Source organism: Enhydra lutris, unplaced genomic scaffold, assembly GCF_002288905.1.
Source record: "Enhydra lutris kenyoni isolate GAN:26980312 unplaced genomic scaffold, ASM228890v2 scaffoldscaffold34, whole genome shotgun sequence".
Taxonomy (NCBI): domain Eukaryota; kingdom Metazoa; phylum Chordata; class Mammalia; order Carnivora; family Mustelidae; genus Enhydra; species Enhydra lutris.
In genome coordinates this window covers 19,191,669-19,219,066 of record NW_019154118.1, presented here as the reverse complement: position 1 = coordinate 19,219,066, position 27,398 = coordinate 19,191,669, and the positions used below count along the sequence as shown (strand labels likewise).

Sequence of the window (27,398 nt, the reverse complement as noted above, 5' to 3'; positions counted from 1 at the left end):
TTTTTCCCTTCCTATAGCTTTTTCTCTTTCCTTCAAAGAAGTTTCTTATAGGGCTGTTTAAGTGGTTTTAGACTCTTACCTTTTGTTCCCCTGGGAACCTCTTTATCTCTCCTTCAATTCTGAATGATAACCTTGCTGGTTTAGAGTATACTTGGTTGCAGGTTTTTTTCCCTTCCTATAGCTTTTTCTCTTTCCTTCAAAGAAGTTTCTTATAGGGCTGTTGAAGTGGTTTTAGACTCTTACCTTTTGTTCCCCTGGGAACCTCTTTATCGCTCCTTCAATTCTGAATGATAACCTTGCTGGTTTAGAGTATACTTGGTTGCAGGTTTTTTTCCTACAAAACTTTGTGTATACCAAAGTTTTGGGTCAAGAATCAGCTTATAGCCTTATGTGGATTGCCTTGTAGGTAAGTAATTGTTGTTCTCTTGCTCCTTTAAAAATTCTATTTAGGGATGCCTGGGTGGCTCAGTTGGTTGGACGACTGCCTTTGGCTCAGGTCATGATCCCGGAGTCCCGGGATCGAGTCCCGCATTGGGCTCCCAGCTCCATGGGGAGTCTGCTTCTCCCTCTGACCTTCTCCTTGCTCATGCTCTCTCTCACTGTCTCTCTCTCAAATAAATAAATAAAATCTTTAAAAATTCTATTTAAGGGGCGCCTGGGTGGCTCAGTGGGTTAAAGCCTCTGCCTTCGCCTCGGGTCATGATTCCAGGGTCCTGGGATCGAGCTCCATATCGGGCTCTCTGCTCAGCAGGGAGCCTGCTTCCCTTCCTCTCTGTCTGTCAAATAAACAAAAAATCTAAAAAAAAAAAAATTCTATTTATTTTTCTTTTTTTTTTTTTTTAAGATTTTATCCATTCATTTATTTGACAGAGATCACAAGCAGGCGGAGAGGCAGGTAGAGAGAGGGGGAAGCAGGCCCCCTGCTGAGCAGAGAGCCCGATGCGGGACTCGATCCCAGGACCCCTGAGATCATGACCTGAGCCGAAGGCAGCGGCTTAACCCACTGAGCCACCCAGGCACCCCAATTCTATTTAATTTTCATCATAATTAGTATGTGTCCTGTTGTGGACCTTTTGGACCTTCACTTTGGGGCGCTCTGTGGATCCTGGAACTCGGTGTTTGTTTCATTCCCCAACATAGGGAAGTTTTCACTGATTATTTCTTTGTTAAGGTTTCTGTTTCTGAAACTCCTATATTGTGAATTATGTTATCCTCGAGGTTTCTTCCAGACCTGTTCTGTATTTTCTAAGCTACTGTTGATTCCTTCTACTCTATTTTTGTCTGACTCGCTGTTTGTTTCTATGTCTCAGGTCGGCTACAACTTGCAGGCCCGTCTCCTTTCCTCACTGGGGCAAGACTTGCGTTGGAGGGGTGCTGGGTCTGGACCGGTTGACCATCACGTGTGGCAATTTGCAGGAGCGCCGACCACGGTAAGTCCACAGGGCAGACTTGAGCAGGGTGAATGGCACTAGCAAGGCAGATGCAGAATGGCACCTACCTGGTTCAGGGAAAGCGGTAGCTGCTGGCATTTCTGCTCCTGGAGAAAGTTCCTACAGATCCCTGTCCCTCTAGCACGGGTCTTACAATCAGTTTATAAACGTCCTACAGGTAGCTCAGGAACTTTTCAAACTCTTGCCTCTGTGGTCTCAGAGTAATGTTGCACATGGGCTCTTTTAAGAGTATAATCTTTCCTGTAGCGCTCTGCTCTTACTGAAGGTAAGCTCTGCTGCTTTTCAAAGCCAGATGTCACAGATGTTATGGGCTCATCTATCCATTGCAGATCCCAATGACTGAGAGTGCTCAAGGAAGGTCTGAAACCCCTCATTCCTAGCAGAGTACCTGTGATCTCTCTCCTGCTGGTGGGTCACTGTAGGTTCCTTTCCTGACCGCATCCCTGCCCATCCTACCTTTCTCGACGTTGCTTTTTCCTGGTCCTTGTGGAAAAGCTGTTCTGCCAGTCCTCAGGTTGTTCTGAGAGTGAGTTGAACTAGGTGTAGCCGCAGCCTTGTGTCTGCTGGAGGAAGGGATTCAGAATCTTCCCACTTCCCCGCCTTCCCCTCTCTTCCTGGGGAGCGAAAGACTATTAGACTTCGGTGAAAGATACACTGAGGCAGCACTAACCCAACTTAATTATGACAGGATTTGAGGTGTATCAGTACAGGAAGAGTAAATGCGCCCAAATCAATTATTCATACGTATTCTCTGAGGGATATACTGTGGCTTCAGTCTACTTGCCCACAAGTGTTTTGGCCTTCTCAAAAATGTACAGTCTGGAAAGTAGTAGAAATGGAGGATCTTGAGTTCACTTCCTCCCATGGATACTCTGAAGCAAAACAACTACATATAATGCAGCTCACTCTGTAAATAAGTTGTGACTGGCAGAAGACATCTCCACAACTAAAAACAGGAGGAGAGAGTCACGTTGACAAGAATATTGTGAACGAAACTCCCCGTGGGGTGACCCACATTACGGGTGTGGAGTTATTCCCTGAGGAGCAAGGGAATCAAGCCCCACATTGGGTGCCCACAGCTGTGCACACGTTCACTAAAACCCTGAGTGCCCATAGTGTCTGGCTTTGAAAATCATTAGAGCTTAACACAGGGAGAGCCTGAAGGAGCTATAGAAAATAAAGCCTCCTTTCTTAAAGGACAGACACTGTATCAGGTGGTCCAAGCAGCAGCTTGAAACATATCTGGGTTATACATGAAGGAGATTCACTGATTTTAGGGCGTGTGCTAGAGGGGCAGAAATCTGTAGGCCCTTTCTTTGGGAGTAACAGGGTGGGGGGGGGAGCATTTTTCTCACCCCAGCCTTGCAGGGACCAGTTCAGACACCTTCTGTCTACCTTAGAGGTGGGAGAGGGGAGCCACATCTGCCTACAGCATGTCCTCCGCAGTCGTGGCAAGGCCGCTCTCAGGGAGAGGCTGTCCCCCTCCACCAAGATGCAGCCATGGCCAAGACTCTCGGCCAGCTGTGCTGGGCACTAACCCTACCTAGGGGCAAACTGATAGCACCTCTGGGGGGCCAGTCCAGCAGTCACCCCTGGTGCCCAAAAAGTATTACACTCCTGGCCCCGCAGGACACCTTCTACATAAGGCTGCTGCTTTCAAGACCAGGAGATGTAGCTGACTTCTCCTAAAAAAGCAAGATAAAAGCCACAGAGACAGAGGTACACAAAAATAATCTATCTGATAAAGAATTCAAAATACGGTAAAAAAAAAAAAAAAGATGCTCATAGGACTCAAGAAAGGGTGGATGCTCTCAGAATTTTACTAAAGAGAAAATTTAAAAGCCCTGATCAATCAGAGCTGTAGAATATAACGAATGGACAGACTAGAGGATGGAGGAGGACAGGTAAGGGAAAGTATCAAGCTGAATAACAGAAAAAACCGAATAGGTTAAGGGACAATGTATCAAGCATAGTAACATTCATTGTTAGCTCCCTGCAAAAGAGGAAAACAGGCATAAAATGTACTTGAAAAAAAAAGTCCTTAAACTGGGGAATGAAACATATTCAGGGCCAGGAAACTCAACAAGATGAACACAAAGACACATAATAATTAAAATGGCAAAAAAAAAAGTTGGGGGAGATCTTTAAAACAGCAAGAGAAAAGCCATTAGTTACTTACCAAGAAGTCCCAGAAGGATATCAGAGGATTCTGTAGCAGAAATGTTGCAGACCAGAATGGAGTGACACGTTCTATTCAATGTGCTAAATGGGAAACATCTATAAACAAAAATAAACAGCAAAATTCTCATTCAGCATTGAAGGAGACATAGAGTTTATCACCACTAAACTGACCTTACAAGAAACGTTCAAGAGACTTTTAAAAGGGGAAAATAAAAAGCTGTAAATACAATAAGAAAATTTTACTGGCACAGGAAACGTATAGTGAAGATCAGTAAATTATGAAGCTACTGTGAAGGTTGAAAGTAAGAGTAAAATCAGTTATATCTATAATAACTAGTTAAGGGATACAGTATCATATACATAAAAGCTGGAGAGAAGTAGAAAAACACAGTGCTTTTAAATATGTTCAAACTTAAGTGACCATCCACTTCAAATAGATTGCTCTATATTTGGGGGTTATCGCAAAAACCTATAATAGATATAGAAAAATAAGGAATAGAAGTTAAAAAAAAGTCTTCAAATCCCAAGGAAAGAAAGCAAAAGATGAAGAAAGGAACAAAGGAGAACTACAAAAACAACTAGAAGACAATTAAAATGGCAATAAATGCATACCTATCAATAATTACTTTAAATGAACTAAATGCTCCAATCAAAAGACAAAAAACCAGGACCCATCTATATGCTTCCTATAAGAGACTCATTTCAGACTTAAAGATAGCTTCAGACTGAAAATGAAGGAATGGAAAAATATATTCCATGCAATGGAACAACAAAAAGTCAGGATAGCAATATTTATATCAGACAATACAGACATAAAAACAGACTGTAACAAGAGATAGATGAAACTTACATGATAAAGTATCGATCCAATAAGAGTATATAACAGTTATAAATATTTATGCACCAAACGTAGCATCACCTAAATAAATGAAGAAATACAACAATGGTAGAGTACCAATACACCCTAGCGTCAATGGGTAGATCATCAAGACAGGAAGTCAATTTAAAAAATTATAGAAAAAAAAAGAAAAAAAATAGAAAAAAATAGAAAACGGTGGCTTTCTATGACAAATTAGACCAGATGGACTTAAGAGAACGTTCCAGCCCCAAACAGCAGAGTACACTTTCTTTGCAAATGCCTATGGAACATTCTCCAGGATAAATCACGTTAGGCTACAAAATAATTCTCAATAAATTCAAGAATAAAATCATAGCATCTTTCCAGACCACAGCATTGATGAAACTAGAAATCAAAAGAAAAACTAGTAAGAGGTAGAGGCTAAACAACATACTACTAAATAGCCAATAGGTAAGGAAAGAAATCAAGAGGAAATGAAAATGAAAATACAATGTTTCAGTCGGTGAGCAGTTCCTAGAGGGAATTGTATAGCAATGCAGGATTGCTGCAAGAAACAAGAAAAATCTCAATCTAACCTTCACCTAAAGGAACTAGAAAAAGAAACCCAAAATGAGTAGGGCTGATTCTTTGAAAAGATAAACAAAATTGACAAACCATTGGCCAGAATGAGCAGGAAAAAAGAGGACTTCAGTAAATGAAATCATAAAGAGAAGTAACAGCCGACACCACAGGAGTATGAGGGACTACTGTGAGAAACTCCATACCAAAAAAATTGGAGAAACTAGAATGGAAAATTTTCTATAGAAATACAGTCTTCTGAGACTCAATCAGGAAAAAAATGACAATCAGAACAGATTGGTTACTAGTAGCTGAATTGAATAGGTATTAAAAAAATCTCCCAAAAAAACAAAAGTCCAAAACCAGATGGCTTCACAGGCTAATTCTACCAAACAGTTAAAGAAGGGTTAATACTTATCCTTTACAACGTATCCCAAAAAATAAGAGAAAGGAATGCTTCCAAATTTATTCAATGATGCCAGTATTACTCTGATACCAAAACCCAAACCTACATAATACCCCTAATAAACATAGATGCCAAAATTCTCAACAAAATATGAGCTGAATTCAGTAATACATTAAAAGCATCACTCACCATGAACAAGTTGGATTTATTCCAGGAATACAAAGATGAATTAATATCCACAGTTAATCCCTGTGATATTACCACATTAACAACAACAAAAAACCCATTACAAATTATGATCATCTCAACAGATGCAGAAGAAGCATTTGACAAAACTCCATATTTGTTCACAATAAAAATTCTCAACAAAGAGGGAACATACCTCAGCATAATAAAGGTTGTATGTGAAACACCCACATCTAACATCATACTCAGTGGTGAGAGTTTTTCCTTCAAGGGCAGGAAGAAGACACAAATGTCCACTCTCACACTTATATTCAAAAGAATATTGGAAGTCCTTGCATCAATCAGAAAAGAAAAAGAAAATGCATCCAAATTGGTAAGGAAGTAAAACCATGACTAATTCCAGATGACCTATAACTATATAGAGGAAATAGTAAAACACTTGGGGCGGGGGGGGGGGGCGGACAACCAACATTAGAATAAATGAGTTCACTAAAGTTGAAGGATAGAAAATTAATTACAGAAATATGTTTCATTCCTACACACTAATAACAAAGTAGAAAAAAAATTAAGACAGTCCTGTTGACAGCTGCCTAAAAAAGAATAAAGTATCTATGAATAAAGAATCAAGAAGGTGAAAAGATATTTATGTGAGAAATTGAAGAAAACACAAAGGGAAATACATACGATGCTCATGGATTGGAAGAATTGATATTGTTGAAATAGTCATTCTACTTAAAACAATTCACAGATTCAGTAGTACCCCAATAAAAATACCAATAGTCCTTTTCACAGAAGTAGAACAAATAATCCTAAAATTTGCTTAGAAGCCCAAAAGTCTTTGAATTGCCAAAGCAAACTTGAGAAACAACAAAGCTAGAGATATCATAATCCTAAACTTCAAGATACACTGAAAACATATACTAATTAAAACAGTATGGTACTGGCACAATACTAGTCCCATATATGAATGCAACACAATTGAGAACATGGAAATAAACTCATATGGTTAGTCTACAACACAGGAGACAAGAATGTACAGTGGAGAAAAGTCTCCTCAGTAAATGGTGTTGGAAAACTGGACAGCTGCATGTAAAATAATTAAACTGGACCACTCTCTTACACTATATACAAAAGTAAACTCAAAAGGATTAGAGCCAAGTTGAGGCCTGGAACCATAAACTTCTGGAAGAAAATATAGGGAGTAATCTCTTGAATATTAGTATTAGCAACAATTTTCTAATTATGTCTGCTCAGGCAAGAGAAACCAAAGCAAAATATTGGCATTACACCAAGCAGAGATATTTTGTATAGTGAAGAAAATCCTCAACAAAAAAGACAAAGCAACCTACTCATTGGGAGAAGTTATTTGTAGAGACTCTATCTGATAATGGTCGATTTCTAAAATATATAAAAATTCATACACTCTCCAACATCCCCCCAAAGATGAAAAAATGGGCAGAGGACCTGAATAGACATTTTTCTGAAAAAGACCTATAGATGGCCAATAGACACTTGAAAAAGTGCTCAACATTGCTAATTGTCAAGGATATGCAAATGAAAATGACAATCAGATATCAATTTATACCTGTCTTATCAAAAAGACAAAGTGTTGGTGAGAATTAAAAAAAGAAGGAATCCTTGTGCACTATTGGTAGAAATGTAAATTTTTTGCAGCCACCACTGTACAAAAGAATATAGAAGTGCCTCAAATAATTAAATACCATATGATCCCAAAACTCATTTTGGGCATTTACCCAAAGGAAAAAAAAATACACAAATTTGTAAAGATACATGCACTTCACTGAAACATTATTTACATAAACTAAGGTCTGGAGGCAACCCAAGTGTCCACCAATAGATGGATGTGTAAGGAAGATGTGTTATATGTATATACTATGGAGTATAACTCAGTCATAAAAAAGAATGAAATCTTGCCATTCATGATAGCATAATATATTCTAGATCCATCCCATGTTGAATAAAATAACTCAGTAACACATGATTTCACTTTATAATGAATTAAACAACAACAAAACAAAATCAGACACAGACTCGTAAATTCAGAGAAGAAACTGATGGTTGCCAGAGAGGTGGGCTGTGTGGTTGGACAAAATAGGTGAAGCAGATTAAATTTTACAAACTTCCCAGTTATAAAATAAGTTAGGTGAAGAAAACTGGAATATAGGGAATATAGTAATTAATGTAATGTTGCATGGTAATAGATGGTAACTATTCTTATCACAGGAAGCACTGCATCATGTAAAGAATTGCTGATCACTGTGGTACATCTGATATTAACATTTTATATCAACTGTATTTCAATAATTAAAAAAAACAGAATGAAGATAAAGAAGAAGCAAAATATGTTTTAGTCATAAAACGTGGGTAGGAATAAAAATGCTGTTTGTAGAATGTGTTGGAAGTTAAACAAGCATGACCTGAAATAGATTACAATATACTTAGGGGTTATACATGAACCACATGGTACAATAAAGCAAAAAACCCCCCAAACTATCATATAAAAGAGAAGGTTATCCATGCATAACACTAAAGAAATTCATCAAGTCACAAGGAAAGAGAGCAAGAAGAGAAATGAAAAAGCAAAGAACTACAGAAACAAATAGAAAACTAACATTTGGCAATACGTATGTACTTAATAGTTACATGAAATGCAAATGGGTTAAATGCTCCCATCAAAAAACAGAGGGTTACTGAATGTATAAAAAAATAAGACCCATCGATATGTTGCTTCATATTTAAAGACACACAGACTGAAAGTAGAGGGATGGAAAAAGATTTTCTATGCAAATGGGTGGAGGGGAAGCTGAGGTAGCAATACTTAGACAAAATATAATTTAAAGATTTACTTATTTGAGAGAGAGAGAGAGCATGCACAAGTCGGGGGGGGTGTGGAGGGAGAGAGAGAATCCTCAAGGAAACTCCCCACTAAGTGTGGAGCCTTAGGGAGGGGCTTGATCTCGGGACCCTGAGAGAATGACCTGAGCCAAAATCAAGAGTTGGATGCTCAACTGACTGAGTGACCCAGTTGCCCCTAGTAAAATGGACTTTAAAACAAAGAATGTAACAAAAGACAGAATAACATAATGGTAAATGATCACTCTAACAAGAGGATATAAAAATTATAAACATTTACATACATAGGAGCACCTAAATATGTAAACCACTATTAACAATCATAAAGGGAGAAACTGACCATAATACAGTACTAGTGGGTTAATATAACACCCCATTTACATCAATGGATAGACCATTCAGAAAGTCAATAAAGAAACCATGGGTTTGAATGACACATTCGACATGATGAACCTAAGATACATAGAACATTCCATCCAAAACAGCAGTATACACATTTGTTTCAAGTGCACATGGGACATTCCTCAAGACAGATCATATATTAGGCTACCAAAAAACTCTAAATAAGTTTCAAGGGGTGCCTAGGTGGCTCAGTCAGTTCAACATTTACCTTAGACTCAGGTCATGATCTCAGGATCCTGGGATCAAGCCCCAGGTCAGGCTCGCTGCTCAGTGCATTATCTGCTTCTGCCTCTCGCCTCTCCTGCCCCACCATTCATGTTTGCACTCTCTCTCAAATAAATAAAAATCTTCAAAAAGTAAATTCAACATGGTTGAAATCCTATCAAGCATCTATTCTGAACAGAGTGCTGTGAAACAAGAAATCATTACAAGAAAAAAATCCTGGGAGGAATCAGAACACGTGAAGGCTAGCCAACATGCTATTAAACAACTAATGGGTCAAAGAAGAGATCAAAAGAGGAAATGAAAAAAATACTTTGAGACAAATGTAAAGGGAAGCACGATGTTCCAAAATCTTTGGGAAGCAGCAAAAGTTGTTCTAAAAGGAAATTTTATAGCAATACAAACCTACCACAAGAAATAAGAAAAATCTTCAACAATCTAACCTTAGACCTAAAGAAACTAGAAGAAACAAAACCTGAAGTTAGTAGAAGGAAGGAAATGAGAAAGATTACAGCAGAAATAAATGAAATAGATAGTAAAAAAAAAAAACAAAAAATCCGAGAAATCAATGGCTGGCCCTTTGAAAAGAAACAAAATTGTTAAACCATTAGCCAGACTCATGTGTTGAATATAGCATAATGTATAGAGTAGTTGTACATCTGAAACTAATGTAACACTTGTATCAACTATACTCAAAAGTTTTTTAAAAGTTAGTTCTTTAATAAAGGGTTGTAATTAAGATAAGCAATATTAAAATGGTATTTTAATAGATTATAACTATGACTATAGTATAATAACTCAATGATTTTAGTAATTGGTGTAACTAAGTAAAACTTTCCCAGAAGAGAGAGAGGGAGGGAAGGAATGGACTTAAATAAAATCAGAAGTGAAAGAACAGTTACAATGCAAGCACAGAAACACAAAGGATTATAAGAGACTACTGTGAAAAAGTATACTGCACAAATAAGTAGAATAAATGGATAAATTAATCAGGAAGAAATATAAAATCTGAAGAGACTAATTACCAGCAATGAAATTGAATCAGTAATATAAAACTCTCCCCAAAAGTCTAGGAGCAGATGGATTCACAGGTGAATTAAACCAAACATTAAAAAAATAGTCAATACCTTTCTCACAGTTTAAAAAATAGAAGAGGAAGAAATGCTTCTACATCATCCTGTAAGGTAAGACTTACTCTGATATGAAACCAGACAAACAGTGTAAGTGAAGAAAATTACAGAAATTACAAGAAAATATGTGCAAACTATATTCAGCAATACATTAAAAAGCATCATTTGCCATGATCAACTAAGATTTGTTCCAAAGATGCAAAGACGACTCAATAGCCACAATCAAAATGGTAGTCCACATTAATACAATGAATAAAAACCATATGATCATCCCAATAAATGCAGAAAAAGCATTTGACAAAATTCAACATCTGTTCATGATAAAAAGTCTGAATAAAGTAGGTACAGAAGGAACTTACCTCAACATAAGAAAGGCCAAATATGACACATCCATACTTAGCATCATAGTCAGTGGTGAAAAACAAAACTTTTGCTCTAAGATCAGGAATAAAACAAGAATGTCCATTATAACCAGTTTTATTCAAGAGAGTACTAGAGATCCTAGCCATAGCAATTAGACAAGAATAAGAAACTGCATTCCAAGAATTAGTAAGGAAGAAGTGTAATTGTCACTATTTCCAAGTGACGTTACTATATAGAGAAAATACTAAAGGGTCGACCAAAAACTATTAGAATAAATAAATTCATTAAAGTTGCAGGATAGAAAATTACAGAAAGCTGTTGTATTTTTCCACACTAACAATGAACTAGCAGAAAAAAATTTAGTGAGACATGTCATTTATAATAGCATCAAAAAAGATCTATGACTAAATTTAACCAAGGAGGTGAAATACCTGTATTCTGAGAACTACAAGATACTAACCAAATTGAAGACGACACTAACAAATGGAAAGATATACCATGCTCATTGACTGGAAGAATTGATATTGTTAAAATATCCATACCTTGGGGTGCCTGGATGGCTCAGTGGGTTGGGCCTCTGCCTTCGGCTCAGATCATGGTCTCAGGGTCCTGGGATTGGGCCCCATATCAGGTTCTCTGCTAGGCAGGGAGCCTGCTTCCCCCTCTCTCTCTGCCTGCCTCTCTGCCTACTTGTGATCTCTGTCTGTCAAATAAATAAATAAAATCTTTAAAAAGACCCAAAAAAAAAATTCATACCTTATAAAGTGATCTACAGATTCAATGGCATCCCAATCAAAATACTAATTCTTTTTTCACAGAACTAGAATAATGCTCAAATTTCTATAAAACCACAAAAGACCCCCAACAGCCAAAGCAATTTTGAAAGAGAACAAAAGTAGAGCTAACAGAGTCAGATTTCAAAGTGTACTATAAATCTATGGTATTCAAAACATTATAGTACTGGCACATAAATGACACATGGATGAATGGAAGGGAACAGTGAACCAAAAATTAACCTGTTGCTTATATGGTCAATTAATCTATGACAAAGGAAGCAAGGATATACAGTGAGGAAAGACAGTTTTTCTAATAAATGGTATTGGGAAAACTAGATAGCTATATGTAAAGAATGAAAGTGGACCATTGTCTTAAAGCAATACACAAAAGTAAATTCAAAATGGATTCAAGACCTAAAAGAAAATAGGCAATAAACTCTTAGACTTTGGTATATAACAATTAATCCAAATAATCCAAATAAATATATATATATATATACACACATATATATTAAATTTATTTATTTGAGAGAGAAACAGCACACAAGCTGGGGGGCAGAGAGAGAGAAGTAGATTCCCCACTGAGCATGGAGCCCAACATGCGGAGCTCAGTGCCAAGACCCTGGGATCATGACCTGAGCCAAAGACAGATGCTTAACCAACTGAGCCACCCAGGTGATGTGGTTTTGGAGTATAGGTGAGGTTCAGTGGGGTAAAGTCCAGAGTCCACGACCAAGAAAGAATTCTTGAGACATCTTTGGTGCAAAATGGTGGTTTATTGGAATGCCTTAGTCTGTTAGGTGTCTGCCTTCAGCTCAGGTCATGATCCTGGGATCGAGTCGTACATCAGGCTCTGTGTTCAGTGGGGAGACTGCTTCTGCCTCTGCCTGCCACTCCCCCTGCTTGTGCTCTCTCTGACAAATAAACAAAATCTTAAAAAAAAAAAACCCTATATTCTAAATTAAACATATATTCTAAATTAATTAATTTAAATTAATTTAAGGGGCACCTGGGTGGCTCAGCGGGTTAAGCCTCTGCCTTCGGCTCGGGTCATGATCTCAGGGTCCTGGGATCGAGCCCCACATCAGGCTCTCTGCTCAGCAGGGAGCCTGCTTCCCCCTCTCTCTCTGCCTGCCTCTCTGCCTACTTGTGATCTCTCTCTCTCTGTCAAATAAATAAATAAATCTTAAAAAAATAAATTAATTTAAATTAATTAATCTAAACATATATTCTAAATTAATTTAATATTCTACATATATATTAAATATATAATAGAATAATATATTCTAAATTAGTTAATCAATAGTGATTTATTAAAGCATGGGGACAGGATCCATGGGCAGAAAGACCTGCTGCACTGGGATCTTGAGGAGTGACTGATTATATACCCAGGAGTTGGGGGAAATAAGGAAAAGGGAGTCAAAAGAACTTTCATATGCTAAAGAGGACAGACCTACAAGATACCTACAAGATACCAGAGGCCTTGCCATTGTCAAGGTTGTTTTCCCCTCTGGCAAGGTATTAACCTTAAGACAGTTGGGAGATTCCTCGAAGAATGTCACACATGTCCCACCCAGGAGTAGGAGGACGTTGCACTGTGTCAGCATATACTTTGTACTCAGATTGCCTTCTGCTCCCAGAAATATGTCTTTTTAATCTTTTAATCTGTCTCCTTTGGCAAAGGCAACAAAAGCAATAATAAATATTTGGGAATAAATCAAACTAAAAAGCTTCTTCATAGTGAAGGACACATCAACAAAGTGAAAAAATAACCTACTGAATGGGAGAAATTATTTTCATACGATATATTGAGAAGGGCTTAATAGCTGAAGTCTATAAAGAGGTCATCTAACTTACAAACATGCACACAAATCTGAATAACGGGCAGAGGATCTGAGTAGTAATTTTTCTGAAAAAGACGTGCAGATGGCCAGCAGACATGTGACTCACCATCAGGGAAATGCAATCAAAACCACAAGAAAATACCACCTCACACCTGTCAGAATGGATAATATAAAAAAGACAAGAAATAAGAAGTGTTGGTGAGGATATGGAGAAAAGGGAACCCTTGTGCGTGGTCAGTGAGAATATAAGTTTGTGTAGCTAATATGTAAAACACTATGAAGTGTCTTAAAGAATTAAAAATGGAGCTACCATATGATCTACTAATCCCACTTCTGGGCATTTACCCAAAGAAAATGAAAGCAGTTACGTGAAAAGCTCTATGTACCCCATTTTTATTGTAGCATTGTTTATAATAGCAAAGATAGGGAAGCAACAACCTAAGTATTTTTTTATGGATGGGGGATAAAAATGTTGGGTGTGTGTGTGTTATAAAATGGAACATTACTTAGCCCATAAAAAGGAATGAAATCTTGCAATTTGCAACAAAAGGTGTAGATCTAGAGTGTATTACACTAAATGAAATAAAACAGAGAGTAACAAATATCACATAATTTCACTTACATGTGGAATCTAAAGAAATAAACTAAAAAATGAGACAATACAGAAACAGACTGATAAAAACAGAGAACAAACTGATGGTTGCCAGAGAGGAGGGCATGAGGGTATGGGTCAAATAGTGGAAAGAGATTAAGAGTTACAAACTTTCAGTAATAAATAAGTCACCAGCAAGTACAGCATAGGGAATATAGTCAGTAATATTGTAACAACTTTGGTGACATTGGTAACTACACTTCGCTGAATATTTCATAATGTTGAATCACTACCTTGTATACCTGAATCTAAAATAATATTGCCTATTAATCACACTTCAATTTAAAATAAACTTTAAAAATTGTCTTTCTTTTCCCAATTGTTCAAGCCACCATCATTTCTTGCTTGGATTAAAGTTCTCATTCTCAGGGTGAAACATGTCCTATCAGTTTTCTTCATTAGAGCTAAAACAGAGTTTTGTTTTGTTTTGTTTTGTTCTCTCAAGCAAAACTCTTCCTGTCTTGGGGTAAAGTCCAATCTTAGTATGTCTTTATGCTGTGGCCTCTTTTCACCTTTATTGTTTCTGCCACTCACTCATCTTGCATCCTGTATTTGAATAAGAGGAAGTGTTTCTTTTCAGGAGCTGACCTCCTTCTTTTCGCCCCTCGCTCTTTACACCTTTTTTTTTCTCTTCCTGGATTGCTCACCACCTTCACATTTTGCCCCAAAGTACTTAACCACGTGATGACTTCTAGCTTAAAAATCATTAGAACCTTAGAGGTCGCTTCTTACCATCCTTTTAGCAGTGGGCTGGGTTTTACAGTAACTCAATTTCAGTGATTTCCAAGCATTGTTGATAGGGTACCTGCAAACTTTTCTAAAAATATGGATTCCCAGGCTGCAGCCCACCTCAACTGAATCATAATCACTAAACACTCCTTCAAGAGAATGTTTTTCAAAAGCCTTGCAGGCGTCTTGCTATTGAATAACCGAGAACAATAGTTATAGACCACTGGTTGTCAAATCTTGTAAACTTTGAATGCACATAAAGCTTAACCAAAAATGGCTCCACTTCCCAGCATCAATCAATAAAGCTCCTTGGTACAAAGCAGTAGAGCAAACCAAAAGCAACAATAAACAAAGAAATGAGATATAATAAGAAAGCTTAAAAGAACCCAAGTTGAATCTTTGAGAAAAACTTGGAAGATTCACAAAACTCTGACAACATTAACCAAGAAAAAGAGATGCAAATTAATAAAATCCCAAATAAGAGTCTTTAAATGTACTTCTGGAAAATTTTAAAAACCTTCATTTGCACGAAAGGGAATAGAAAAATTGGACAGAAAATAGCCATTCAATACATGCAAGTAATAATCATAGTAATAATAATGTAATAATGATGATAAACTTACCATTTCCCCCCATTTCTAGAAGGGGAAATATCTCACAGTCTGAGATTGTTTTATCAGTGGGTACAGATATCTCTAGTTTACATAACAAGAAAAAAAACTGTCCAATTATTTTTAAGAGATAGAAATGTTTTATACTAAAACTTTATAAGCACAATATAAGAAAAATATAAGCCAATTCCCTTTTGAATATACTGAACATAGCTTTAAGATTCTTTTTTTATGTCTATCAATATAGATATAGATGTAACTGTGTGTATGTATGTGTGTTTTTGTCAGTCATGGTCAGTTATGTATTAACTTAGGATTAAAAAATGACAGAGAGAAAAAGCATGCAGTATAATTTATATCTTAGCGATTTAAAGACAAACATTTCATGATTTTTCACTGTTCTCAAATTTATCTGATTAGGAGTACAGTTCTCAAAAAAGCATTTGATATATTTCAATATTTATTTAGCATTAAAATTCAATAAATGGAAAAGTTACTTTCTTTTTGAAGTCAGGAAGAAGACAAAGATATTAGCCATTTTAGAAATCTTGAAAAATAAAAAAAAATCAGGTATGAAAATTATAAGGGAAAAAGCAAACTGTCCTTTTTTTCTCATTTTTCATATATATATATATATATATATTTTTTTTTTTTTTTTTTGAGATATCGTGCTTGTCCACAAAGAAGACCAAACACACATTATGAGCACTAGGGAGTCAGTAGGGAGCTGTATACAAAATAAACTTGTAAAAACCAATAACATTTTGGCCCTAACCCTATGCCGAACACCCTGTCCTTAACCCTAACCCTAGATATGATAAGGAAAATTCAGTATATATGTGTAATGGAATATTGCTCAGGGAAAAAAAAAAACAATGAAATCTTGCCATTTGCCATGGTAAGGATGGACCTAGAGAATATTATGCTAAGTCAAATAATTCACAGAAAGACAAATTCCACGATTTCATTCATATGTGTAATTTAAGAAACAAATAAACAAAGGTTAAAAAATAAAAAGAGAGAGAGGTAAACCAAGATGCCAGCTCTCAACTGTAGAGAACAAATGATCATGACCAGAGGAGAGGCGGGTGGGATTGTGGGTTACACAGGTGATGGTGATTAAGGAATTCACATGCCATGAGAAGAGGCTGTTGTCTTGAAGTGTTGAATCACTATATTGTACACCTGAAAGTAATATTACACTTCATGTTAACTAGAATTTCAATAAATGCACAAAAGAGAAAAGAAGAACAATAGCATTTATCTAATCATTAGAAAGTACAATAGAAGATAAGCTCTGACATTCATAGAAGCATTTTGAAGACTCTCTTAAGGACATTTTTAAAAGCTCTGCATGAAAAGCTCTAAGACTTTGGAGAGTAGGATGGCCTAATAGCATACAATTGTTAATTTTCCCTTAATTTTAAAATTCTATGTATTTTTTAAAAAGATTTTTAAATTTATTTTTGTGACAGATAGAGATCACAAGTAGGCAGAGAGGCAGGCAGTGGGGGGGGGGGAAGCAGGCTCCCCGCTGAGCAGAGAGCCCGATGCGGGGCTCGATCCCAGGACCCTGAGATCATGACCTGAGCTGAAGGCAGAGGCTTTAACCCACTGAGCCACCCAGGTGCCCCTTAAAATTCTATGTATTTTTAATTATATTCCTGAGAAGATTTTCTTAGATTGGGGAGAGAAAACCTGATTGTAAAATTCTGTGGAACATAATAGTCTGTGAATACCTGGGAAACATTTAAGAAATAGGACTATTCCTCACACAAATTACTGTAATAAAACAGTGTTATACAACTGTAGTACCAAATCAACATATCAAGTCGAATAGATACTCCAGAAACAGACCTGCTTTGGCAATATGGCAAAGTTATATGTTTATATGTCAGTGGTAACATCACAAATCAAAATGATATTTTGTAAATTGTATTGGGAACATTGTCTCACTTACGACAACCTGAATAAAGCAAGATTCCTATCTCATGCTGCGTGCAGAAAAGCCCAAATGAATTAACGACCTAAGTATGAATGTTATAACTGAAAATGCAACATAAAGAAACATAGTTTCTTTATCATCTCAAATCAGGAAGTATTTCTTAAAAAGATCTCAAAAGAGAAACTATAAGACAGTGTTTAAATTAAAAATTTTTTTCAAGTGAAGGACACCATAATCAAGTTAACAGAAAGATGACACACTGGGATAATATGGATGGAACATTTAAAATGAATGAAGAATTCAGAGGTAGAATATAAATGTTACTACTAAAAAATAAAGAAAATGTCAGTAAGGTCCATAGAAAAAAACTTAAATTAAAACATATAAAATACTTATGACTTTATTAGGCACATTAGGAAAGGGATGGATGCAATTTATTTAGGAGAATGGATAAGTTAAACTTTGTATGCTTATATAACGGAATACGTGCAGCTCAGAGATTATGAACTAGATTTACATACAGCAATGTAAATTAGACATACAAAATAATACTGAGTAAAAAAAGCCTTTACTTAAAGTAAGATAAATACTCTAACAATACCATATGCCTTTCAAGGTCACATACGTGCCTACACATATGTATTGAATAAGAACTAGAATCCTTGGGGTGCCTGGGTGGCTCAGTGTCATGATCTCAAGGTCCTGGGATCGAGCCCTGCATCGCATTGGGCTCTCTGCTCAGCGGGGAGCCTGCTTCCCCCTCTCTCTCTTCCTGCCTCTCTGCCTACTTGTGATCTCTGTCAAATAAATAAATAAAATCTTTAATGAAAAAAAAAAAAAAAACTGGAATCCTATGGGGACCAGTACTTTGGAATGGGTGACAATGGGAGAAAGGGAATGAGATTATGGGTGGAGAATGAATGAAAAGCATTAAGAAAAATGATCTGCTTCATACACCGCCAAGTATCTTGTGACAGATTGACTCTCCTTCACATAACAATAGTCAACTCTGAACAAAATACCAAAAGCAAATACTTGAAGGCTATGGAGAGTGAACAAGGCAAATTCTGAAAGAAGGAGCCATGAAGAGGCAGATTTTCGGTTTCTGAAGCTTTAACCTGAAAACATTTTACAGAGAAGCCTCGAGTAGCTAAAATGGAATAGAAACCTACCAGTTCTAAAAAAATGGCTTCAACAATTTGAGAGCTGAGTTTGCAGCAACCACAGTCACTGGAGAAAGGGTGAAATCCCAGATCAGTAAGAACCAGAGAAGGGCATGAATCATGAGTATGAACGCTACTCACGGACCCCTGAATGTCTACTGACCCCTGAAGCATACCTACGGGGTAGACACAAAGCAATCTGCAGCTAAAGCCAAAAAACTCGACTGAGATTTGAGTTGTTCCAACCACAGGTGAGACGGAATCTGCAGTTTTTGGTTGAACCATTAATTGCCCACCACGACAAAAATATCCACACAACCTGAGGAAGAGAACAGAATCTAAGGTCTCTGTAACATCACTGTCAAAATGTCCAGGATACAATTCAAAATTACTCAGCTTGGAGGAGCCAGAAAAAATGGAATCCTTCCCAAAGGAAAAGACAATGAATGGAAGGCAGCCCTCAGACCACCTAGATGCCAGAATGATCAGACAAGGACTCTGAGACAGATATTGTAACTAAGCTTAGTGAAGTAAAAGAAAGAAAGAAAGAAAGAAAGAAAGAAAGAAAGAAAGAAAGAAAGAAAGAAGGAAGGAAAGAAAGAAATCTCAACAAAGATAGAGAAATATTAAAGAGCCAAACAGAATTACAACAAAACAGTATCTGAAATAAAAATATATCCCTTAATCCACTTCGCTCAATTACTTCCCTACTTCTCGATGTTTATTAGATCAAGCTTATGCATATCAATTATGTTCAGACCTTATATCCATTTATTAATTTTAAGTGTGTTTGATTTACAAGTTTCTGAAACATGTAATACAATTTCCCACTATGACTGTCCCTGTATCAATTTTAGCTTATAATTCTGTTTTGTTTTTTTTTTTTTCTATGTTGAGGGGTTTTCTTGCTAGAATCGCCCAAATGTAGGATTATCACATCTTTTTTGTAGATTGTCCCTTATGGAGCATCTCATTTTAGTCTTATGTTTTTCTTTGCTCTTGAACGTCAACAATTTGTGCCACAAGTCAATGGTGTAAAATGTTTAAGAAACTCAAAGGAAGGAAATATGAGCCAGAAAGTTGATAATAAGATAATCTGACCTTCAATTTAAAAACCACAAATTCTTACGAACACATTAAAATTCAGGTACTATTTCCCCTGAGTCCTTCCTAAGGAATCTATTAAGCTGAATGCACTTCAAACAACCAAAATGACTGGAGAATTTGAAATAAGCATTTGTGTTAAAAAATAATATATATTTACCTACAGAAATAAATCTAAATAATGCTTATATGGTATAGGTTATGGTATATAATGGCTGTGTGTTCTGACAGTGTAACTGCAGTAAAACTACAAAAATGGCTGGAGAATGGGGAGAGAGAGAAAGAGCAGAATTATTTCGCTGGGGACGCCTGGGTGGCTCAGTTGGTTAAGCGGCTGCCTTTGGCTCAGGTCATGATCCCAGTGTCCTGGGATCGAGTCCCACATCGGGCTCCTTGCTCGTCAGGGAGCCTGCTTCTCCCTCTGCCTCTGCCTGCCATTCTGTCTGCCTGTGCTCGCTCTCTCCCTCTCTCTCTCTGACAAATAAATAAATAAAATCTTAAAAAAAAAAAAAAAGAATTATTTCGCTGACTGTCTGAGAGTCATTAACTGGAGCAAAAGGATATTACGTCAAGTCAGATAAAGAAGAGCCAGGGTTGGGACAAAAGGATGTTACTAGCTAATTTGAATACTGTTCATGATAAGGGACCAACAGACATCAAGGAAGAGACAAAAAGAGAGAGGGTTATACAAAAGGATTAGAATAGAAACCATTAGGAAAAAATATAAACTTTACTAGGTAACAGAAAAATATTCAAAAATAAAAGTTATGTTTATAACATAAAACAGTGCTGGAATTGGGACCAAACACGTTTATCGCATCGATAAATATAAATGGATTTATCCTACCAATTAAGAACAATTTTCAGATTGTTCAGTATTTGCAAATGATATATCCAAGAAAGAGTTAATATTCAAAATATGTAAAGAACTTACACAACTTGGGGGCACCTGGGTGGCTCAGTTGTTAAGTGTCTACCTTCAGCTCAGGTCATAATCCCAGGGTCCTGGGATCGAGTCCCGCATTGGACTCCCTGCTCAGCAGGAAGCCTCCTTGTCCCTTTCCCATTCCCCCTGCTTGTGTTCCCTCCCCCGCTGTATCTCTCTCTGTCAAATAAATAAATAAAATCTTTAAAAAAAAAACTTATACAACTTGACACCAAAAACAATCGTATTAAAAAATGGGCAGAAGGGGCACCTGGGTGGCTCAGTGGGGTAAAGCTTCTGCCTTTGGCTCAGGTCATGATCCTGGAGTCCTGGGATCGAGCCCCACATCAGGCTCTCTGCTTGGCAGGGAGCCTGCTTCCCCCTCTCCTGCCTTCTTGTGATCTCTGTCTGTCAAATAAATAAATAAAATCTTTTCAAAACAATGGGCAGAAAACCTGAATAGACATTTTTCCAAAGAAGACATCCAGATGGCCAATAGACACATGAAAAATGCTCAGTACCACTAGCCATCAGGGAAACGCAAATCAAAATCACAATAAGATATCACCTCACACCTGTCAGAATGACTAAAATAAAAACCACAAGAAATAACAATTGCCCACGAGGACGTGTAGAAAAAGGAACTCTTGTGCACTGTTTAGAAATGTAAACTGGTGCAGCTACTGTGTAAAGCAGAATGAGGGTTCCTCAAAGTACTCCAAAGAGAAATACCATATGATCCAATAATTCCACTAGGGAGAATTTACCCAAAGAAAATGAAAACACGAGTTCAATAAGATACGTGCACCATTATGTTTATTGCAGCATTATTTACAATACCCAAAATCTGGAAGCAACCCAAGTGTCAATAGACAGATGAATGGATAGAGGTGACGCACATACACACACAAGCACACACTTGCCATAAAACAGGATAAGATCTTGCTATTTGCAACAACATGGATGGATCTACAATACCATGCTAAGTGAAATAAGTCAGACTGAGAAAGATAAATATGTGCATATGATTTCACGCCTGGGGAATCTAAAAAAAACTAAGCAGAATCAGATATATAAATACAGAGACTTAACCGATGTTGAAGTACTCTCATTATTCTATTTCAAGTCTTAGTATAAAGCTGCCATTACCAAATGATGTGGCATTGTTTAAAAAAGAAGGGGGACACATTGAGCAAGGGAACAGAATAGAGAACCCAAAAGCAAACTTATATAGGACTTCTGGGGAAGGTGATGGAATAGGAGGACCCTATGCTCACTTTGCCCCATGGATACAATGGGTAACACTCACATCAGTGTAAATAACCCAGAAAATGACCTGAAGACTGAGCAGGACAAATTCCACTACTAAAGGCAGAGAAGAGGCCACATTGAAGAAGGTAGGAAGAGTAGAGACATGGCGGGAAGCTAAACCAATGGGGTGACCATCCATGAGTGGGAGGGAGCTGGGGACATCGAGAGGAACAAGAAAGAGACTGTCACACGGGGGAGCCTTCTTGGGGAAGATGAATCCTCATAGCACTTGGCTTTGAAAATGAGAGGGGCTAAATTTTGTCAGTTCTTAAAACCAGCGGGACTAAAAGCCTAGAACATGAAAAATCAGTGGGCTTGATGCTAGGAGAGCCAGGAGGGCCATAGGAGACTGAGTTCCCACCCTTGAAGAGATAGCACAACAGCTTGTGGAGATATAGCATAAAAGCCTCAGTTTGAAAAACACCTAGGTTACATGGGAGGGAAGTTACTTACTAATCTCAGAGCATATCCTGGGGTGCAGGGCTCTCTAAGGGGGTTGACTAGGAAAAAGGATCTGGCAGTTGTCATCTTTCTTCCTATCTCCCAGCATAAACACATGCCCTCTTCAGGAACAAGCACGGCATGAACATTCACTACTTAACTTGCTTACACCTTGCCATGCCCCCTCCAGCTAGGACTACCTCAGTCCTGGGACTGCAGGTCATCTCCTCCAGAAGAATGGTGCGAACCTTGCCAAAACTGTGTCTTCTGACTTTGCACTATGTGGGGCCTTGGTCTGACAGTCGTGGCCAGTCACCTCCTGTGGAGGACATGTGCACCTTATCAAAAGTGCATGCCCTGCTCTCTACTTTCAAGAGCAGGCAATGCAGCTGACTTTCCTAACACAGAGAAACAGACACAAAGAATTAGACAAAATGGGGAGACAGAGGAATATGTCCCAAATGAAAGAACAGAACAAAATGACAGCAAGAGACCTAAGGGAAGTGGAGAAATGTAATATTCCTGATAGAGAATGTAAAATAATAATCATAAATGTACTCCCTGGACTTGAGAAAGGAGTGGAGGACATCAGTGAAATTCTTAACAAATTTTAAAAACGAACCAAAAATGAAGAACGCAATAATTGGAATTAAAAAAAACCACTAAATGGAATAAATAGCGGACTAGTAGAAGCAGAAGAATGTATCAGTGACCTAGAGGACAATGTAATGGAAAGTAATCAAGTAATGGAAACTAATCAAGCTGAGCAGATGAGAGGAAAAAGGTTATGCAACATGAGAATAGACTTAGGGAACTCGGCGACTCCATCGTGCTTAGTAACATTTGTGTTATAGGGATCTCAGAAGAAGAGAGAGGAAAAGGGGCAGAAATTTTATTTGAAGAAATAATATCTGAAAACTTCCCACATCTGGAGAAGGAAATGGAAATTCAAATCCAGGAGGAACAGAGATCCCCCAACAAAATCAACCCAAGGAGGTCTGTACCAAGACACACAGTCATCAAAATGGCAAAAACTAGTGATAAGGAGTTTTAAAAGCAGCAAGAGTGGGGCGCTGGGGTGGCTCAGTTGGTTAAGTGTCCAATGCTTGATCTCAGCTCAGGTCTTGATCTCAGGTTCATGAGTTCAAGCCCTACATTGGGCTCCAGTGGAGCCTACTTAAAAAAAAAAAAAAAAAATGAAAAGAAAAAGAGAAAAGAAACAGCAAGAGCAAAGAAAACAGTTACATACCAGGGAAAGCCCAGAAAGCTATCAGCAGATTTTCAATAGAAACTTTGTAGGCCAGAAGAAAGTGGCATAATATAGTCAAAGTGCTGAAAGGAAAAAAGTGCGCTGCCGAGAATGATCTATCCAGCAAGGCTTTATCATTCAGAGTAGAGAGAGAGAGAGAATTTCTCAGACAAATAAAAACCAGAGGAGTTCAGGACTACTGGACCATCCCTTCAAGAAATGTTAAAGGGGGGCGCCTGGGTGGCTCAGTGGGTTAAAGCCTCTGCCTTCGGCTCAGGTCATGATCCCAGGGTCCTGGGATCGAACCCCGCTTTGGGCTCCCTGATCAGTGCAGAGCCTGCTTCTCTCTCTCTCTCTCTGCCTGCCTCTCTGCCTACTTGTATTCTCTGTCAAATAAATAAATAAAATCTTAAAAAAAAAAAAAAAAAGAAATGTTAAAGGAAAGTTTGTGAGTGGAAAGGAAAGACCATAAGTAAAAGTGAGAAAAATAGGAAGCATAAAATAGTAAAAATAAGTCTATCTGTAGAAATCAGTCAAGGGACTCACAATAGAAAAGGATATAAAGTATGACTATGTATACCTAACATAAAATCAGAAAAGAAAAAGGAGAAACAACCAACAACACAGAAATACAAAGGATTTGAAAAGAATATGAAAAATTATATGCCAACAAATAAAGCAAGCTTAAAGAAATAGATAAATTCCTAGAAACATACAACTTAACCAAACTGAAGCAGGAAAAAATACAAAATTTGAACAGATTGATTACCAGCAATTAAATTGAATCAGTAATAATAATAAAAAAAAAACCACTGCCAGTGAATGAGTCCAGGACCAGATGTCTTCACAGGTAACTTCTACCAAACATTGCAAGTGGACTTGATACCTATTTTTTCCGAAACTTTTCCAAAAAAAATAGAAGAGGAAGGGAAATTTCCAAATTCATTTGATGAGACCAGCTTTATCCTTATTCCAAAATCGGATAAAGACACTACCAAAAAAGCCCATAAAGCCAATACCTCTGATGAACACAGATGTAAAAATCCTCCACAAAATCTTAGCAAACCCAATCCAGCAATTCATTGAAAAAAAATCATTCACCGTGACCAAGTGGGAATTTTTCCTAGGATGCAAGGGTGGTTCAATATTTGCAGATCAATCCATGTGATACATCTCATCAGTAAGAGGAAGGGTAGAAACCATATGATCATTTCAAGAGATACAGAAAAAGTACCTGACAAATTACAACATCCATTCATGATAAGAAAACCTTAAAAAGTAGGTGTAGAGGGAAATACCTCAATGTAATTACATTTTGTATGAAAATCCCACAGCTAACATCATACTCCGTGGGGGAAAGTGAGAACTTTTCCTCTAAGGTCAGGAACAAGAGAGTCATGTCCATTCTCAACACCTTTATTCAACACAGTACTAGAAGTCCTAGCCACAGCAATCAGACAACAAAAAGAAATAAAAGGCATCCAAATTGGTAAGGAAGAAGCAAAACTTTTACTGTTTGTAGATGGTATGGTACTATACATAGAAAACCCTAAAGACTCCACCAAAAAACTAATAGGACTGATAAAGAAATTCGGTAAGGCTTCAGGATACAAAATCGATGTATAGAAATCTGGTGCTTTTCTATACACTAATAATGAAGTAGCAAAAGGAGAAATTCAGAAAATAATCCCATTTATAATTACACCAAAAATAATAAAATACCTAGAGAATAAACTCTGATTTCCAGAGTACTAGTAAAAGACCAGTACTTTGGAAACTGTAAAACTTTGCTGAAAGAAATTGAAAATAATACAAAGAAATGGAAAGACTTCCATGGGTTGGAAGAATAAATATTGTTAAAATGTCCATACTAGCCCAAGCAATCTACAGACTGAATGCAATCCCTATGAAAATACCAACAGCATTTTCCATAGAACTAAAACAATTCTAAAACTTTTTAAAGTTTTTATTTAAATTCCAGTTAGTTAACATACAGTGTGAGATTAGTTTCCTCAATCCTAAAATTTGTATGGAACCATGAAAGACCCCACATAGCAAAAGTAATCTTGAAAAAGAAAAACAAAACTGGAGTTATCACAATTCCAGACTTCAAAGTATATTATTAAGCTGTAGTGATCTAATGGTATTGGCACAAAAAGAGCCACATTGATCCATGAAACATAATATAAAGCCTAGAAATAAATTCACAATTATGTGGTCAATTAACCTTCCACAAAGGAGGCAAGAATATAAAGTGGGAAAAAGACAATCTCTTCAACAAATGCTGCTGGGAAAACGGGACAGGTACTTGCAAAAGAATGAAACCTGACCACTTTCTTGCACCATATGCAAAAATTAACTCAAAATGGGTTACAGAGGGGTGCCTGGGTGGTTCAGTGGATTAAAGCCTCTGCCTTCGGCTCAGGTCATAATCTCAGGGTCCTGGGCCACACATCAGGCTTTCTGCTCAGCAGGAAGCCTGCTTCCCCCCCTCTCTCTCTGCCTGCTTCTCTGCCTACTTGTGATCTCTCTCTGTCAAATAAATAAATAAAATCTTTAAAAAAAATGGGTTACAGACCTGAATGTGTGACCTGAAACCATAACAATCCTAGAAGAGAACACAAGAAGTAATTTCTCTGACATTGGCTGTAATATCTTTGCCTTTCATGAGGGAAGGGAAACAAAAGCAAAATAAACTATTGGGACTATATCAAAATAAAAAGGTTCTTCACAGCAAAGGAATAACCAACAAAACTAAAAGATAACCAATGGATTAAGTGGGAGAAGATATTTGCAAAGGACATAACCTGTAAAGGGTATCATTCATATATATATATATATATATATGATTGATGTATATGTGTTTATATGTGTGCATATACACACATACATGACACCTGGTAGCTCAATCAGTTAAGTGTCTGACTCTTTTGATTTCCGCTCTGGTCATGATCTCAGGGTCTTGAGATCAAGGCTTATGTCAGGCTCTGTGCTGAGTGTGGAGCCTGCTTAAGATTCTGTCTCTCCCTCTTTCTCCTCTCACTCTGCCCCCTCTCCCCCAACTCACACATGCTGTCTCTGTAGATAAAAAAAAAAAAAAGGAAGACATGAACAAATATTTCTCCAAAGAAGACATACATGGCCGATAGGTATATGAAAAGATGCTTAACATCATTCATCATCAGAGAAATGAAAATCAAAACTACAATGATGTATCACCTCAAAGCTGTCATAATGGTGAAAACCAACAACTCAACAACAAAAAAATGTTGGTAAGGATGTGGAGAGAAAGAAACCCTTGTGCCCTGCTGGTGGGAACGCAAACTGGTACAGTCACTGTGGGAAACAGAATGGAATTTCCTCAAAAAATAAAAAATAGAACTATCTTATGATTCATCAATCACACTACTGGGTATTTATCCAAAGAATGTGAAAACACTAATTTGAAGGGATTATATGCATCCCTATGTTAATTGCAGCATTGTTTGCAATAGCCATATTATGCAAGCAGCCCAAGTGTCCAATGACTGATGAATGGATAAAGAAGACGTGGCATATACATAAACAATGGAATATTATTTAGCCACAAAAAAGAATGAAATGTTGCCATTTGCAACAACATGTATGGAGCTAGAGAGTTTAACACTAAGTAAAACAAGTCAGAGAAAGACAAATACCATATGATTTCACCCATATGTGGAATTTAAGAAATAAAGGGGGAAAAAAGAAAAAAAGCAGACTCTTAACTATAGAGAACAGAGGGTACTAGTGGGGAGAAAGGTGATGATATGGGTGAAAGAGGTAAATGAGATTAAGAGTAGACATCTCTCTCTCTTTTTTTTTTTTTTCAGCGTAACAGTATTCCTTGTTTTTGCACCACACCCAGTGCTCCATGCAATCCGTGCCCTCTAATACCCACCACTTTGTTCCCCCAACCTCCTACCCCCCGCCCCTTCAAACCCTCAGATTGTTTTTTGGAGTCCATAGTCTCTCATGGTTCACCTCCCCTTCCCATT

At 37.3% G+C, this 27,398-nt stretch overlaps 1 pseudogene; it reads right to left on the bottom strand.

Annotated features, from left to right (window-relative positions):
* Positions 1 to 27,398, bottom strand: part of LOC111154015 — a 77,290-nt pseudogene that overhangs the window by 13,116 nt on the left and 36,776 nt on the right.